This window comes from Trachinotus anak, unplaced genomic scaffold (assembly GCF_046630095.1).
Source record: "Trachinotus anak isolate AG129_WGS33_773 ecotype Australia unplaced genomic scaffold, CSIRO_AGI_Tana_v1 ptg000008l, whole genome shotgun sequence".
Taxonomy (NCBI): Eukaryota; Metazoa; Chordata; class Actinopteri; order Carangiformes; family Carangidae; genus Trachinotus; species Trachinotus anak.
Window position 1 is genome coordinate 16,405,001 of NW_027273859.1, and position 19,661 is coordinate 16,424,661.

The following is a 19,661-nucleotide window of genomic DNA, read 5'->3' on the forward strand; positions in this document are numbered from 1 at the left end:
TCTCTGAATCAGGTTTCGCTCCTCGGGGTTTGATAGTCGTTTTCAATTGCACCTAAGTACACAGCTCCCCTGAGAGAGAGGGGGGAGAGCGAAAGTGAAGGAGAGGCGACGAGGGAAGCACTCAGACAGACCAGCATACAAAGTGAGGGAGAGTGTGTGGGGGGAAATGGCAGTGACGAAGGTGGAGCAGAAAGAGAGGGAGACAGAAGGGTGAGTGGTAGGGAATAACAGTGATGTTCTCTCAACTCTAGAAATCTGTTATTCTTCTTTTGAGGGAAGTAAAGCAAATAAATAGGTTGAATTGTGACATCAGTTCAACAGTAGATGCTGCAGAGACTTTCACGCACAAACATGGAGGCAGTTGGATTGTTCATTACTCCTCCTGCCTTATCCGCTTTCTTACGGCATTTTATTTTGACACCTGTTTGAACACAGCATTCATGCACACAGGTATGCTAACAAACCACATGTGCACACATTCATACACTAACACACAGACACTCAGAGCTATTTTTCCACTCTGTTCAATTTTCTACCTTTTCCCCTCCTCTCTCCTGTCATAATGGGATCTCAGGGCAAATGGATTGGTCTGTCTCCCCTGTCTGCTGAAGCTGATTAGAGGGATTTAGGTTTAAAACCTGCTGATGACCTCAGGTTGTAGCCCTGAATATCTTTTTTTTTTTTGGATCTCCTCTGACTTTCTATTTTTTTGTTCTTATCATGCCTGTTCACTTCCTCCATTTCCTCTTTTTCCTCTTTCCTCCTTATTTTGCTAGCTCGTGCACTAACACACACACACACACACACACAAAACAATCTTTTTTTTGATTGGCAGCTCTCGTTCTTGCCATCCTGTGACCTCTCTAAAAACGTTCTAATATTAGTGGTTGCGGTTGCCGTGTCAACCAGTTGATGACTGTTGTAAAGTTGACAGTGTGATAGGGCCCGTACCCTGATATGTGACACCCACATCGTAATGCCCAGCTGGCATCACGTGGCTGTCAACATGTCGCACCAAAGCCTTTACTCTCTAAACACACACACACACACACACACACATTTTAGCTTCATATTCCCGCAACATCTGTATACATATACATGGCACCATATACATGCAGATGTTTATACATACATTTTTAAAGATACATGTGCAGATGCAGCCTACACAGATGCACATACACACATGGCAAGAGGTACACTAAGGGACAGATTAGCCAGGGATCATTTTAACTGCTGCACAACTGTTAGCCTTGAGAGGCCGGGGTCAAACCAATCTGACATTACAAAGAAAACGTCTACACACCAACCAATGCACCATTATTTCCTTACCCTTACCTTTGACAGTGCTGCTCTTGTCATCAGTCACTTTCCTCTGCCTACATGTTTTTTTCTCTCTTTCAATATAAAACTCCTGAGAGACACAATTTGAAGTATTGTGAAATCCTGTCGAAACATCTAAATCTCCTTTTAGACCATGATAGAAAGCCTTTAAAAGCTGATGGAAGGCTATTGGATTCAGCAGGGAGGGTTCAGCAGTTCAACAGAAAAGCATTTATGGACACAGACAGTGAACTTAGAGAACTTGCAGTAAGTGCAGCCCCTCACTTCCAATGAACAGCACTCATAGTTTGTTTTATTTTAATTTGGATTTTTGTAAACTTTTATACTAATGAAGCACTTTCCTGTCTCAAAGTCATCCACATTAATCAAGACAGTGGAATCACCCAGTGAAGTTAAAAAAAAACTCCACTGAAACTAAGCTGCTCTGTGGCATTTCGATCTGACCAGAGTCCGCTTGACTATGTATTTTCCCCTACAAATGTAGTGAGGTTCATTGGGACACAGAGGCAGCATCTGACAGCAGAAATAAATTTTATCTTGAAATCCAAAGAGTAGTAGTGACCCCAGAGGCCAGGCTGAGCACAGTGGACTGCACATAACAGGTGGGGTTATGGATTTCTGTGTGTCTCTATTTGTGCGTTGTGTAGCTGTGGGTGTCTGTTTGAATATTTGTGTGTTTGCCTGTCTGCGTCTGTCTCTGTGTGTGAGTGATTACCCCAGCTGCAGTGAAATAAACATATCAGTGTGTGGTGACAGGCCCTCCACGTGTCTACCCGTAACACACACACACACACATACACACACAAACATGCACAAAGTCAGACAGTAACTGGATATGTGTCTGGAGCCTGGTCAAGTTCCTGTCACATTCTTAACCACTCAATCCACACCCTAAATTAGTGCAAGTTATTCACTTGGATAATGACTTATGATCAACCTATATATTATCTGTCTCAGTGAAGTCTTTCCCTTCAGAAGATAAATTATAAGTTTTACAGAGAGATTTAGTATAATATTTTATTATAGTTACATCACAATAAATTAACAATAACATTTTGTTGCTATGTGCAACAGGGTGTTGTAGGGGGATCGTCCTTCAAATGTGAGATTGGATTCAAGCTCCAAGCTTCATATCAGCCAGTATTTGCTGACAAGTGTCCTTCAGCAAGACACACATTCAGCTGCCAGCTCCAAACCACATGTGTTATGTAGCTGACCAGAGGCAGCAGCCTAAAAGAGATGTTTACCCTCAGGCAGAACATACACAACATACTTACAGTCTCACCTCCCTCTCTCTATCTGTCTGTCTGTCTGTCTGTTTCTCTCTCTCTCTCTCTCTGTCTCACACACACACACACACACACACACATGGCCTCTAAACTCTCCTGCAGTGACCAAAGATGTTATTTTTTGTGAATGACTTTCTGTGTAAACAAGTGTGGAATAAGTCTAGACATTTGCATTTGTGCATGTATGTATTTGTATTTGTGTGTGTGGGTGGGTGTGGGTGTGGGTGTGGGTGTGTCTCAGTGTATGATGCAAATCATCGCAGACTTTCCTGTCAGAAGGAATCAGTGATGTGGTGTGGCCAGAATGCTAACGGCTACCTCACTCTCACACTCATACAGTATACTGTACACACCCACCCACACACACACACACACACACACAGTACATTTCGGTCCCTGCAGTCACTATTGCTAATGTGTCATATGATGACGTTTACCAGCAGAATCTGTCTGGAGGTTATAACGCTGGTGCCAGTGGAGTGTCTTAAATGGACAGTGAGGATGACAGTGTGAATTAAACTGACAAAAAAGGCATGCTGTCTTCCTGTGTCCAGAGACAGAAGCAGATCTATTGAATTCCTTTAGTTTTTAACTGGTTACAGATCTCACTGGAGTTCATTGTTCCTCTGTGCCTCAGAAACATATTTGTTAAATAGATATTATGAATGGCTTTTCTGGGGCTTGTGTTTTTCTGAATGAAAAGAATTGAATGAACATTTAGGGTTGTGAAAAGGTCTGTAGATATAATGTGTAATGTCAAATAAAGCACGAGATCTTCCCTCAGCTTTACAAAATGTTGTGACCACAGCACCAGAGGGATTAAAGCCATTTTCATCCCGGCCCTTCCTCAGAGAAACACACGTGTATACAGCGTGTGTACCTGTGTGAGTATGTTTATGTGCGCGCCTGTATGTGTGTATGTGCACAAAACAATTTATGTAATGCTGCTTCCCCAATAGATCCTTACCTTAATCCTCTTTGAGCTTGGATAGTAAGCCCCACGGCTCATCTCCCATCACATTTTACCTTTATCCTCAACCTCTGTCAGAAATCATCACTGTAATCCACAGATTAGTCAGCAATCTCTTTTTTATTCCTACTGCCTAGGTGAATTATTGAAATGGTGTTAAGATTATTAAAATGCTGTTGTGATGGTCTATCTACTACAGAGTAATTTACAAATGGGACAGATGAGGAGGTTCAGCTTTTGTGTTGTTTTGGTTGTAAATGTATTGTGGTTGCACATTGGCAACATAGAGAGGGATTATGATCATTATCTAATGATGTGTGTACACGGACACATGGATGGACACACACATAAACACACATACAATATGCTTTATCTCCTTTGAGTCCCTGGCTTCCTGTACTGGATAGCAGTGCAGACTTTTATAACCACTTTGTATTTTCAAGAAGATTGTGTCACACTTGCATACACACAAAAGGAGAGGAAGAAAAATATATACATCCAGTGTAAGCTGTGATTTTAGGAGCCTTGGGAGTCTGTTCATCCAGTCATAAGCCATGTCAGTAAATTCAGGCATTAGTCAGATCCCTCTCCAAAGCCAGCAGACTGTGCACTACTGAATCAGAAATGTGAATTTTCCATTGCAGAACCCCAGCAGCTATTATATTTCCTCACTATTTTATCCTGTTGACCTCATGGGTGTGTGAGTGTGTGTCTTTATACAGTCATAAAATCTGTGTATCTGTTGCTCGTTTTCTCAGTTCAGTACCATTTGGTTCCAGTCGCTGATTCTGTCTAGACTGAGAGAGTCAAATATATTTTGTTTGCAAAATATTTGCACAAAGCAGAGAAATAAAATCTGTCTTTTTTTCTTTCTTTCTGCATTTCTTTGTTTTCTCGTGTAGTGCTGAATTCAGAGTGCATTCAGTGTTTGCAAATTATATCTGGAACTGCTTTTTATAAAAAGGCTAAACCCAGATTTCAAAGATAATTCAAAGAGGACAGCATCTAATTACATATAGTTGCCCTGTGTTTTGTCTCCTAACTGACGACTCAACCTGTATTATTTACTTCCTTCCTCAGAGAGGACAGGAAGTATGCAGACCAGTGATCATATGGAGTTTTAGTTCACTGTGGTCTGAGGTTTGAGTCTTTTTGAAACCAGGGCTTTGTTCTTTGGGTGTGCGATATGGAGAGGGGTTGAGTGGGTGCTTAACTCACAAGTATGAGGGTAGGAGATAATGAAGGTGTTTCTCTCCACACCTCCCAAATTAGGAGAGCCTCCTCTCTCCCCTCTCATTATCTATTCAAAGACTCTGGCAAGAACTACAGGATAGTCTGCCTTTGCAATGAATCCTTTTTTAATGTTTCCCTGGCAGACATGGAAAGAGTACCAAATGTGCTGGTGCTGAAATGCTGACCCTTCTCTCTGCTTTTTAGATTAATGTCTATTTGTTGACTGCTTTCACTCATTTTCCATCTCCATTTCTCTCTTATTAATGTTTCTCACTTCCCTCCGTCGACTCCTCTCCCTCTCTCTCTTTCTTCACTTTCTCTCTCTGTCACTATCGCTGCCTCTCAGTCTTCTTCACGCCCCCCGTCTTTCTTGACACAGCTCTGAGACAAAGCTGTGGATTGATGGTGACATGACAGTGTAGAGTGTACTGCATTGTCAGGCAGCTACCCGCGCTGCCCTCGGCAGTCCTGACAGTGTTGTCATGGATGAATGGACACAGTGTTTTGACGCAGGGTGTGACAGCGTCAAATAACAAAACTCTGTTCTGTTCCATCAACTTTTATACGTTGTTAGACCTTGTGAGTCTTTTAGGATCACAAAACATTTGTAAAGTTGTGTAACATCTATAAAAGATGTCTGTGTATTTCCAAAAATTTATATTGATATAATACAAAGAACATATTAGAAACTCATTTATGAAACAATTTAGCACCTTGAAATTGTTCTCAGTCCTACTGCTGGTAAGAGTTATAATATAATTTTATATTCTTAACTACTAGAGCAATTGGAACAGTAAATTCCTCATTTGGGACCAAGACTGAAAAAGTTTAATAAGCCAGGCCTTTGAATAATTGCTACCAATTAATTGCTTTTCACTTACATCACTATTCAGTTAAGTAGTCTTCAGTGGGTTACTAAAGGAGGTCATTGTCAGTGCAATTGATAGTTTTATAAATCTGACCGTGTTGATAACAGAAGATTATCAGATGATGATCGTGTCAACTTTGTGGAGCAGAGAATATGTAATGATATGTGATCCTCTGCTGTCTGATTGTAAAAACCATTATTTCTATAATGCAGCCCTCTATTTAACACTGTGTAAGATGTGTTTGGTGGTATAAAATCGAATATGAGTATGTTTTTGCTGAGTTGTGTTAACCACAATACTGCTTACACCCTGGAATTGTATTGAAACATTAGCTTATCAAACACTCTGCCAAAAAGCACTTGGTGCTATTGATGCTTTGCTGATTTCAGAAACGTAATTCTTTCAAAGGTAGATGGCTCTGAAGGCTACTTAAGTGTGACCTGGCAGAGGCTGATGTACAGCACTTAGAGATAAAGATGCGCCTGTAGTTCTATAGGGAACCATAAAGAGAGAATATGCTGCTTGTGATGGTGTCTGCTGTCTGTTTAGAAATAACAACTGTAAAATCACTGCCACATTTTGTTGCACAGCTATGCAAAATCTTGTTGTACTGGCCAGTTCCGGTTGATGATTCTCTTATTTTTTAATGCTTGACCACATTCAACTTGAAATATTATTAAAATATTATCCATATTTGTTCATACGAGCTCTTTAAACCTTTGCGTGTAGGCAAAAGGAAATGCAAGCAGCTGGTTGTCCTGCTCATTCACCAAAAAGACCAACTCTGCAGAAATCTATTTTTTAATAAATTCTTTGTATAATATCCATACAAGGTATGGCTAAGGTTAGGCAACTATACTCTTAGTTAAGGTTTAAGAAAGATCAATTTTATGGTTTGAATATTTTAAATCATTTATTGTTCAACTGAGAAGAGAAATGATCTCAGATCTGCACAAATGTGCTGCACACCCGTTCATCACCCCAAAAATTCAAAATTTCCTGCATTTGCCCTGAAATTTGGCATTCGACATAAATCATGAACTGTGGGATTTCCAAATCTGAATGTAATTCAAAGGTGCTGTTGTTAAGAATAAAATATTTTCCAATAGAGGTACTACCTCTTTATGTTTTGTGTGTGTCCATTTTGTTATTCATTCCCCATTCTTATACTTCAGGCTGTACATCCTTCAACAAAATGATACACTAACAAACAGGGAGGTCTCCAATAGTTCAACTGACCCAGCTAATAAAGCAAAGCTGATTTTGTTATTGGGTGGTTTTAATAACACTGGAGAGTTGGAGAGTCAATTAAAAAGGATTAGCATGCCCCCAATCAGCTCAGAGCCTCTTCATGCTTTAATGATTATGGAGTGTCATCAGCACTCCTACACTGTGGAATGAATCAGTTCTGACATGCACACACACACACACACACACACACACACACACACACACACACACACACACTAGAACTAACTTGCACATAAATACCTGCACACGTACACAACTATATATATTATAGAAGTACTGAAGTAGCTTCCCACTAAAAGCAGATATATTTACTGTAATGCACTCACATACACTTTTTATTTTATTTTTGTAACATTCACAAAAAGCTGCTGCCACCTCTGATTTAATTCATGTAAAATCCAATTACTTGGGGTCATGTGCATGACCTTAAGAAATTGGGAACTGTTTACTGTAATTACAGTACATACACAATAAATGGATGCATGTGGGAAAATGAAGCATAGGCAAATGGTGCAACCTGCTAGAAAAGCATTCACTCATAGTTGAGTCAGATATTACAGGTGTTCTTGGGTCATAATGCTTAAACACTGAAATTCTCTATAGCAGTCTGTGTCCTGTGGCGTCTTTTGCATACTCTCACATCGCTCTCGTTTTATCCCCACTGTTTCTTTCTTTAGTATTTCTTTCCCTTTGTTTCTGCCACTTTGCCTCTCTCTCCCTCTCTCTCACCTTTCTTTCCCTCCTCCTCTCTCCGTCTTCTGCTGTTGCCATTAGTGATGTTAAAGTACTTAGTGAGCTGGAGGGTTCAGCGGGAAAAGCAAAATACATCACTGTCCAGAGAAATAAAGAAAGCAACAGAGACACAGATACAGAGGCCTTCAACACTTTCACTGCACTGACCCGTAACCATGCACAAGGCTGTTCTATAATTTAACAACCTGTCAATCATTTCAGCACCGGCTCACAGCAACCAGGAAAGTCCGTCAGGCAACACACTGCTTTTAAAGACTTTTAAAGGAAACTCAATAATTTTTATTTGGGAGTAGTAGTTGTAGTGTAATTGGCAGAATTGTCCATGATCCACTTCTGTTTTTTGTGCATTCAAATAATTAGAAATAATATGAATTAGAATCTGTGAATCTGCCCAGAAATATCAATAGCTATGCATTATGCTTTAATAAATAAACCATTTGACAGTTCTGTGTTTGCATAATCTGACAGCTTGCATCAGTGTCACCAGGTTTTATCTAGGTCTCATGAAGTGTGTGTGCTGTGATATACCTCCAAAGCAAATATTGCCTCGTGACGTTCTGGGCTTGCACATTAGACAAAAACAAAAAGTACAGCAAGCTATATTAGAAAAGAGGAGAGAACAAATTTAATTTAATTCACTTTCAGTTCCTCTATTACGGAAATGTTTCCCTTTTGAACTTTTCTTCTGTGATATTTGAGGTGTTGATTCTGATTCCAGCTGTTAGTAGGTCAGCGTCTGTTTGGGGAAATGTTCCCTCGATGTGTCTGAGCTGTTGAGTGGATTTGGATGTTTTTCGTCTTGCCTCTTCCTCTAATGATTTGAGCCCAGGGTCTCATTTCAACTTTCCGTCCCCTAACACCCTCACCCAAAACTGTCATCTCTGTAATTCCCCCCTCCCTTTAGCTACCACTGCTGCTATCACAGCCCCCATACATTTTCACCCTTAGAGCTCTAAGTCTGAGTGGCTTTCTCTTTACTCAGTTTGTTTTTGTAATTTACATATATATACACACACACACACACACACACACACACACACACACACACACACACACACACACACACACACACACACACTGTTTTTCTTGTTTACTATCAGCAGTAAGCACTGACTCGTATGCATAGTTTTGGCTATGATAGTTTCATAATATTTCCTGATTATTTTCTAAGTAATTCCTTTTGTATTTCACTGACTGCTCACTGATGAAAATTTTGCATGAGGAAGTCACCATAGTCCCACAGTTGGGGAATAGCTTTGCTCCCTGAGGTCCAGGTGCCAAACGATCTACCTTCGTTTCACCTGGTTGTGTCAATGCCTCCCTGCTCTCGCTCCAAGCTCGAGCTTACCAGTTCACTTTAACAAGCCTCTGGCATCATATGAGGTATATCCTCAGTGATTTGTAATGACTTTTAAGACTCAAAATCTTCCCAGTCCCTTCTCCTTAGCTGTTTGCATGATTTTTGCATATATTTTTGAGTCTAAAGAGTCAGGTAGAGAAATGACTTAAGGATAATAGCAGTCTGTAGTTAAGTGGCACCTTGAGTTTGTTAGAGTAACAGAAATTGCAAAAATCATTTTAATTCTTTCACTACAAAAAATGCCCTAAAATTTAATTATTGTAATAAATGTTTGACTTTGTGAATATTGAAACTGAATACAAGTGATCAAAAAGTAATGATGGTTAAGCCGAATGCATTTGCCTCATATTTAACCGGTCCTTCCTGGCTATCATTATCATTTCCCTAACTTACTTCTGTTTTGCTAAGCAGCTTTAACCAAAATCCTGCTTGCTGGCTGTGTTGTATTATTCAACTGGCAATGTAATGTTATTGAACTGTCTGTCAGGACGTAGTTGGAATTATTAGGGCTTAAGTAAATTCAGTGTCACAACTATTTATTAATGGATGTCTCGCCCTTGTTTTCCCAGTTTGCACAGCCATACCTCGGGCCTTTTTTTTTTTTGCTCTCTATCTTTTGAACCGTTTTTGTACCTCTACCTCCAAGCCTGTGGCTGCTTTCCTTGACTTTTGGCACAGATCTTTTTCCCATTTACTCACCAACCACCTGCACCATCTAACTATAAATGGAGGAATCTCTGAGGGCATGAAATATGAATCCAAGAGCATGGCTTATAAACCATGAGCACACATTTCTGAACCCGGCAACTACACATTTACACATTGATCTTTTTGTCCCCTGCCGTACCTCCGTATGTTTGGTAAGTTTCTGTAAAGGGCAATCCTTCACAGTCGTCCGTCTTTGTAATGCCTGGGTCTTTGATAGTGGAGAAAAGGGCTGGGAAATATAGTGGAGTTACTGGTGATTTTTTTCGCATACACACATACACCTCATGTTTTGACACTCACACAGGATTGTGGGATAAAATATTACCCTCAACAACTTTCTCCTGTCCTTCGCTAATTTTATTTCTGTTCCCCTCCACTCTCTCCTCTGCATTCCTCACCTTACGTTTACTTTCATTCTCTTGTTTTCCCAAGTGTTGGGCCTAATGGATTACCTCAGTATATCTTCCCTATCTAGTGTCTTCCCTCCCTTTTCTCTCCATTCAGTGTCTCAGTCTCCTCCTGCTTCCCCTCCATCTTTCTTTCCCTAATTATTGACACAGTATGGAAATTCTAAATCGCTGTCTCTCCCTTACCTCCTCATTACCTTTTCATTTGCCCTTCTTATTCCATTGCTCTCTCTGTCTCTCTCTCACTCTCTCTCCCTCCATGGGCTCCCACTCTCCCTTTCTCTCGTACTTCCTCTCCCCATTTGTTGACATTGTCGGGTTAGCTTTAATGGATCACCCACAGATATCTGCTGCTAGCCCACACTCCCTGGTTCCTCATCCTCCTCCACCATAATCACTGCCTCCCTAACTCTCTATCCTTCCCCTCTCTCCTTCTCCGTTGCCTTGGAAATACCTTTTCTCTGTCCGACCCTCTCTTGAGATTGTTCCCCATCCATCTTTCCCTCTCTCAGTCTCTCTCCACTCTTGAATGTTGACATGAGAGGGGGAGTCTAATAGATCACTGTGAAGCATCTGCACCTGTGTTAAATCTCAGAGGTAACGCTGTGTGTGTGTGTGTGTGTGTGTGTGTGTGTGTGTGTGTGTGTGTGTGTGTGTGCGTGCGTGCGTGCGCGTGCGTGTGTGTGTGTGTGTGTGCGTGCGTGCGCGCGCGTGCGCGCGCGTGTGTGTGTGTGTGTGTGTGTGTGTGTGTGTGTGTGTGTCTGTGTGTGTATTGGTGCATGTGTGCACCCTAGAGAAGCCAATGCAGGCTTTCTGTTCAGCACATCTGTGACCTCTTTTAGTGCTCAGCAACTTCCTTGTTTTGGCTCTCCTATACTGCCTCTCCTCACCTCTCCTCTCCTCTCCTCTCTTCTTGTGTCCTCTCCTCTCCTCTCGTCTCCTCTCTTCTTGTGTCCTCTCCTCTCCTTTCTTCTCCTCTCCTCCATTTCACCTGCTTCTACTTTTACTTTACAGGGACGAACTGTACTACCCAGTTATTTTAGTTTGTAAAAAGCACATGTGCACATCTTGCAAAACCAAGGCATATGATATAATGCAAAGACTTGATATTTACAGTCACATTCACAAGCACAAATCACAGGTATGTAGAATAATAGTGATGTATCTTATGTGCATGCAATGCATCATTCAGTGGAAGTGGACCAAGGTGCAGTGGAGTAGTAGGTTATAAATAGGCCTCTGTAGGCCTGTCCCAGTCCTACTGGGTGTCCTCTTGTGTCCCAGTTCTGTCTGTGTGGGACACCTTGGAGAGTGCTCTGCTATTCCTCATACTTCGCTGCACATTGGGGATTTTTTTCTCTTATATGCTGTTTGTGCCTCTTCCTCAATGCCCAGCTACATTTTAATTCCTAGTGGTACGGCTCTTCTAAGAACATACACTAAGTCCTAGTTCTTCTTAAGACCATGGAGGATTCTCTGCTCCCACCCACACATTTCATTCTTCCTTTTTTTTTTTCATCTTTAGCACTTCACTAGATTATACATGGTATGTATGCATATATTTCTTTTCACATAATAATATCAAGATATGCTAGTGCATACTCCTTTTACTTTTCATTCTCATCTGCACACAAAATGACAGCTCTGTGCAAAAACTGGATCAGGATTAAAAGCATTATTTTTTACAAGCAAATTTTTCTGTCAAAATAAATGACTAAAATTCTGTGTCAGGTAGGAAGTATAGTATAGTCCTTAGAGTAGCCTTTTGGGTAGGGTCATTAGCCAGCAACCACTCCTTGTGAATTGTCTTTTGAATCGACAGCTGTTATGTATGTGTTTTGTGCTTCCAGCGTAGATTAAATTAGATTAAATGTGTTCATTGATTTCTGGAAAGATAAATGCACTAAAGACTCACAAACAGCTGAAAGAAACAACTTTAACTCCAAACTGCTTTTTATCAAAGGTGTCTTTTAGAACATCAGTGTGGGATGATTGTCGATGGCGACCCAGTTATGTCACTGTGGTTAATTAGGTCTTTATGTCACTTGCCTGGATCTAGTTAATTAAGCTGTCAGAGCCTGTGAAATCCCATGTTGGCATGCACACTCATAGGCACACACACACAGACACACACAGACACACACAGACACACACACACACATCCACACCCATGTACATTCTGTATATATGCGTGTACATGCACAATGACCTTACTATAACCTGCACAATCTGCCCAGTCTGCCCAGTCCTGACACGTATTGTATTATAGTGGTGTTGGTGGCTGTAGTAAATTCCCCACAGTGGCAGTGGGCAGCAGGATTGTCCTAATCACCTCCCAAGTGGAGTGAGGATGCGGACAAAAACACCAGGACATATGGCCAATTAAGACAGGGATGTGAAATGGCACAGATAGACTGTGAGTGACTGAAAATCACACTCCGCACAATAAATACAGTTCACTCGCAAGGTTATTGTTAACAACTGATTACTGCCTGGACCTTGACTCTATATTTTAAAAATGGAAACTAATCAATTTCTTGGGGCAGTAATTAATGTTTTTTCCTGTTTCTTGTGTCCATCTACAGTTTATCTACCTGCTGTTTGTTGTTTGACTTTTGAGAAGTGGCCTTATGCCAGTATTGTTTGCTCCATTATTATAATCCTAAATAATGTTTTTAAGTTGTTTGGTGGCAACTCAAATGGAGACAGTTTGTGCCTTCATGTTAGATGTTCCAGCTTAGTTCTTAAACATCTGAGGTGAACGTCCCTCAGAGATGACACCACTGGGACTATGTTTGAAGTTGGGGACATGTTGTTGTTTAAGTGATTTTGGAGTTAGAAAAAATAGATGGTATGTCTGTATTTGTACCCTATAGATGCTAACAAGTGAAAAAGAATAACAAAACAATGGCTAGTCTAAAAGACGGAGATGGATTTTGTTTGTCTCAAGGTAAGGGAGAGAAAGTGCAGCTAGAAGAAGAGCATGTACTGCAGAAGCAATGGGAGTGAGAGGACAATTAGTCCAGAGGTGTTATTGGCACCAAAGTGTAGCCGTTTGTATTTGTTAGAAAGCCACAAATTGGCAGGTATAGAAGTGCCAAGAAGTGAAGTGAACAAGGGAAGAGTCATGGCAGTGCAGAAGAAGAACAAACACACTCACACACACGCAATATCTGCTCACCGCAAAACTCTTTTTCCAAATCAATGGGTTAGGGTTAGGGTTAGGGCTACTTTTGTTCTTGCAAATTATAGTATTTAAGTAGTAATGTTAAGTAATGTCAAGTAATGTAATGTTAAGTAAAGTAAAGCTATAATGTAAGCACAGATGTTCAGGAAGAATAGACCTGTGTGTCATATGAAAACTATGAAGTAAAAATGTTGTCCACAGATGATCTGTATAAGACAGCAAAGTTCCTATAACTGTATATACACACAGAAATGTTTCTTGATGATATTGAACAAATGTGACGTGACCAGCAGCCACATTCTCTCATTCAACAGAAATGCCATCAGGATGTATTCCCGCTGAGACAATCCTGAGTAAGAAAGTGCGTTTGCAGACCTACATTTTTTATCACTCTGCCTGGGTAATGAATACATGTAAGACAGTTTATATATTTAGTTTGGAGTTAGCTAGTGTACTTAAGCAGCTCTACCAGGTTGCAGGAGCACCATATCATCAAAACACACCAGGATTACCATAAATAACAATTATTCCTACAGCTCTGTTGACGCTTGAGAGCTGATCCCTAATGAGTGGATTAGAAAACAAAACCCTCCTAAACCACAATGGTCTCTGATTTGATTTGATTTTCCACAGTGAGATCAATGATGTTTTAACATTTGGAAAGTGTGCGCAAGGTTCAGCAGCTTCCACCACAGTTATGTGGGCCCATGTGTAAAGGAGTAAAGGGACACTTCCTGATTTACTATAGTCACTTCATTTGACACATTTAGACACTTATTTCAGTTTACTTGCTACATTTATTTGATGCTGAGGGAAGCAATTTAAGTCAAAGTGTTTTTGTTTTTTTTTTCTCCTTGATGGTTACTGAAACAACAAAGTCCTTTTTGTTCATCTTATCACAATGAGCTAATTGTTTTGTCTAATATCAATGCGCACACACACATACTCACACACTCACACACACAATCCTCACCATATTCGTGCGTGCTGCTGGATTAAATTTCTATTAGCTTTCCTCGATTGAGTTTGAAGATTGTTGATTAGCCAGTAATGGCCTTTGTTACTGCACTAATGAATAGCTTGATTACTATTCTACTTAGCTACACATCAGGAGGTGTGTGATGTGTGTGTGTGTGTGTGTGTGTTTAGGTGTGTGTAGCATCTGGTGGCATTATTGTCTGATAAACACACACACAGACAGTTATAGCCAATTGTCTGGGTTTGTGCCAAGAAAACTGATGGCAGCAGAAGAGAAAGATAGATGGTCTGCTCTGCCAACACTCATCTGTCATTCCTTTTCTCTCCTTTCTCCCTCATTCTGTCTGTGAATATGTCTGTTAATATGTTTTCTCCCACCTGCTTTCTGTTTCTCCTGCCCACCGTCACTCCACTTTTGTCTTTTTCGTAATTCCACTTCTTTGTCTTCCTCTTACCCTCTCTCATCTATGCCCTCTCTCTCTCTCTCTCTCTCTCTCTGTCGCTCTCCCTCTCCCTCTCTCTGCTTTAATGTCCTTCTTCTCTCCTTTCTTGTGTATTTCTCTCCCAGTTTATTTAGTGCTGACTGGACTGACTGGGCTCTTGAGAACTGGGTTGGCATGTTTCATTTTGTGTGTGTGTGTGTGTTGCTTTGCTAATATGTCTGTGCAAGCATACGTGCATGTGTGAGTGCTTGATAATGGAAACAAGCATGCCAATTACAGTGATGGGTCTCTAGATGCCAGTCAGAGCCAATAATAATGAGTGTGGCACATCTGGCAGTGGTGTATGCATGTGTGTGTATCAGAGTGTGTGTAGAGAGGGCAGAGTGCATGTATGAGAGGGTGTTATGATTGGGAAGGGGCAGTGGGACAGTGTTTAAGATGGATTTGTGCTATATAAGATACGTGGAAATGTGTAGTTCTTGCAGAATGTTAACAATGCATCAAGCAAGCAAATTGGTTGGAAGTGGCATAGTTGTACATACAGGGATACAAGAAAGTCACGCAAACATCTCTGAATGTAGGCTACATGTTCACGAAGGCTGCCCCAGAGAAGCATAATTCCAGCTTTGGTGATGGACGCTGATGAACTTTGAGAATTCAACAGTAACAAAGTACAATCCAAAATGAAATAAGCTCTGGTTTTATCTTTAAAAGTTCTTCCATACACTGGTACTTTGATTTGAAATGAGACCAAGAGACGACCATTTGTTGTCCTTGTGATATTTTCTTTTGTAATACAATGTCTTCTTGTACAGATAAAGCTTAAGGTTATGTTTAGGCACTCAAAGCAGTCAGACAAAATTTGGGAAAGATTGCTCTTGGTTACATATCAAAAAAGTCAAATATCAACTGAAGACACATGGTTTTAACTTCATTAACATTTAACCAAAATCACAATCTTTCCCAAACATTCGCCAAAGCATTTTTGTTGCCTAAACCTACACCCAGAAATTCTGTTTCCCTGAAAACATGTTTATTAAAACAAAGAAGTACAGCAAGGTCATTTCTGGATTGCACAGGTAGACAGCAGAGGAGAGAGCTTGAAACCTATAAGTAGAATGCAGTCTTTTTATTTTTAGCTGTATGAATCAGCTTTTCAGCGCATATTCCCGCTTCAGGCTAATTCCTCATGATGATTCAGAGAAAGATTTGCCAAACTAATTAATACAATTAAAAATAACACTGATTGCATCGCAGCAATGAATGTTCAGCTTTGCCTTCTGTACTTAAAAAACGACAAACAAAGGCCCTGCGGTCATTTGAAACAAAGAGAACTGTACTCGCTCTAACTCTCAGTCCTTGCCTGTCTCGATTGTCCCTTCACTGTCTCTCTCCTCTCATGCCCAACACCTCGATCTGAAATGAAGTGACAAAGGTTGCGGGACCGGGTGTTGTTGGGGGTGGAGGTAGGGTGGGGTGGGGAGGGGGTTATTAAAATATGGACAGCCACATGACGCACAGTCTCTCCCCGCCCACACAAAGGTAGAGTAATCACTATGAGAGCTCTTTAACCCACTCATCCGTGGTCTTATATGGATCCAGATAATATAGCTAATCAAGGGGATAATCCTCAGTGACGATCATATTAACATTTCACTGATTCACAGACACACACACCCACACACACCCACACACACCCACACACACACACACACACACACACACACATGCACACATATGAAGTATAGCTTGATTTCCCTGTATGCCTTTGATTGCAGAGTCAGATTTTATTGTAGATAGTCTATTTTGTGTTTTGTCATATTCTTATTGTGTGTTTGCGACTGCTGCTACGTTGAAAAATTAATGTTGAGATTCAGTGGCAGATTCCATCCATAGAGCCTGTATCTCTGCGCTGTTATCAACTCCCATATGAGACTCTTTGTAGTGGTTCTACAAAGCATGTCATATTTTAGCATTTGTCATAGATATTCTTTGCTTTGTTATCTCACTTCTTGCTCTGTGGTCTGCCATTTGTTTTGCTTTTGCAAGATTTATACTGCGTTTCTCTTTGTGACACAGTGTGACTGTTTATGATGTTCCTGCTCTCAGTAGCAGATATACAGCAAAGCTTTGTGTTTCAAAATATTTTGTGCTGCTCTCCAGTGCAACAAAAGCAAGTATATCTCTATATCTTGGCCTACTTTTATCTTGCACAGCATGCGACCAAGCCTTTGTTCCACTGCCGAAGAAAGATGCATATCTCAATAGATTGCACAATACATTACACTTTTCTCCTGCCTTGATATTGCACAACATGAGATGGGACATTTGTCTTTAGGTTGTGACGACATATGGAAGTATTCATAAATTTGAATTTATCACTCCTCACTACATATATACGTATACACACACACATTCCAATATCCAATCTCTATGAGCAAGTACCTTATGAAGAACTGAGGACATACAAATCTGCTTTTATCTAGTTTTCAGGGGCACAAGGTTTGAAATATACCTGTAGCCAAATTAATGTCTCAGTCATTGTGTCAAGCAGAAAGAAAACATGAACAAAGTGAGTGTGTAATGGATCAGACACAGCCCTTATCTCTTTGAAAAGAAAGCCATTTGATTTCTTTGTCTAAAGAAAAAAACAAAACGAATGGACTCTTTTTGAACTTTTTTTTTTAAAAAGCCTGTTACAGTTGAAATAGAGTTTTACACATGCAAGTATGCGTTGTATGTGTGTATGTGTGTGTTGCGTGTGGTGTGTGTGTGAGACAGAAACAGAGAAAGATCCCTCACTTCAGACCCTGCGAGTATCTTCACATAAGCATGTTTAATGACATTATTTCATATCTACACCACGCCAATAAACCAATGGGTTATGGGTGCTGTTTTCTCGTGTGTGTGTGTGTGTGTGTGTGTGTGTGTGTGTGTGTGTCTGTCTAGTGGTGTGTGTGTGTTTAGTGGTGTGTGGGTAATGTGAGTGAAACAAGTGATGTGGGAGCGAGAGTTAAAATAACAAATACACATTCTCCCCTGGGGTTGGCTTGATCCAATCAACCACCTTCTGCCATTCACACACACACACGGACACACACACAGCTGCACACTTACACCAGCTGTGGCTAATGATGCGGTGGCAGTGGTAGTATAGCCACCACATGTGGTCTCTTTGTCTGAGCCCAGTAGAGCACACATCAGTCTCACATGCTTCACCCCTCAGACATCATCAAAGTCTGCAGCTATTTTCAGCGCACCAGAGCTCACAACTAATATTAATAAGCTGCCAGTAAAGGTCTGTATTAGTATTATTATATATTGCTGGGAAATTTTTGGTGCAACAATAGCTAGGCTCGCTACACAAGCGAGACTAATTCATGATTTGCTTTTAAAACTGATTACATAAATACATAATCCCTACAATGCAATGCCAGTAGTTGGACTTTTGATTTATTGTTTGGATGACATAACAACAATTTGTTATATTGTTGATGTGACAGTCTATTTCACTGTTAGGAAGTGTCATTTGACAAAAAGACATTTGGCCTGATTCCAAAAGCACATAACAAATATTTGCTTTTTATATTGTTTTAGCAGCAGCAGCAGAAATTGTCAGAGTAAGCAAGTTATGAAGTCCCCCAGGTTAATTGGAAATGGACTTCAAATTCCTTTTTAAAAGACGGTAGTAATGTTTGTCCTCATTCTGTTGTGGACTGACAGAAAGTAAATAGTGTTTGGAGGAAGGAAAGTAAATGGTTGAATATTAAGTATCAAATTTAGGACAAAACGATTAGGGTACCGTGGAGGTTATGATAATAGAGTTGATGTCTGGATGGATGGATGGACAGAAGGGTGGATTAGTGGATGAATAGTGTTGATACACATTTTTGTCTATGATATTTAATGATCCTAGTATTGTGTTGTTAAGTTGGGGTGTCAGAAACAATGTGCGCCACATCTATATGTGGCACAACAAGGGTTATATTTTCATTTCACATATTTGTTGTAATTTGATAGACATCTAACAAACATTCTTATTTCAGCAGGACTGTTCAGTGTTACACTTCAATCAACATCTCATTATGCTAATGTGCAGGGGAGTGAATACAGCCCTTGGTTCCTGACCTTATACCACAGCTACATTTGTGTGGAATTGTGTGTGTGTGTGTGTGTGTGTGTGTGTGTGTGTGTGTGTGTGTGTGTGTGTGTGTATCTGTGTGTGTATCCCACATTACATGTGTGACCACAATCATAATTTGTTTTTATGCGTTGATATGACTGTGCTAGGCAGCATTTGTTAACTGAGGTTTAGCTAAATCTTTCAGCCTGTGCACCCATGATTGTGTTTACACACTGTGTGTGTGTGTGTGTGTGTGTGTGTGTGTGTGTGTGTGTTTGATTATTGTGAGAGAAGCTCAGTTTCAAAGCATCAAAGTAAACAGCTACTAGTCTGTTCCTCTTTCCTCTTTTTGTGTTTTATCTTGAAACACTATGAAACACTTGTTGAATTCTTTTTCTCAGTTTCTGCTCTGTCTACCACTGCTGATTTTTCTCATCTTTTACAGCAAACTTTTCACACATATTCTCTGTCCAGTCTTTCAAGTACGCTCTTAAAACACTGAAACAATTTATGGGCACGTGCTCATACATTCTAAAAGACACTAATTATCACACTTATTATCCATTACAGCTTCCAGTTTACTTTCATCACACACATTCAGTCAGGTGTCTTTATAGCACTGCAGAAGAAGAGAGTGCAACGAGATGACATAATTGAAAGAGCACCAGTCCAACCTCAAACGAAGGAAAACCACAAATGTATTAATGTGATGGAAAGTTTGGTGTTGGGCACACTGGACAATGGAAATT

The 19,661-nt window shown here is 40.4% G+C and overlaps 1 protein-coding gene across 2 annotated transcripts in view; it reads left to right on the forward strand.

Annotated features, from left to right (window-relative positions):
- unc5ca (unc-5 netrin receptor Ca) overlaps positions 1-19,661 on the forward strand; it is a 178,561-nt gene that overhangs the window by 114,383 nt on the left and 44,517 nt on the right. The gene's annotated exons all lie outside the window — the stretch shown is intronic.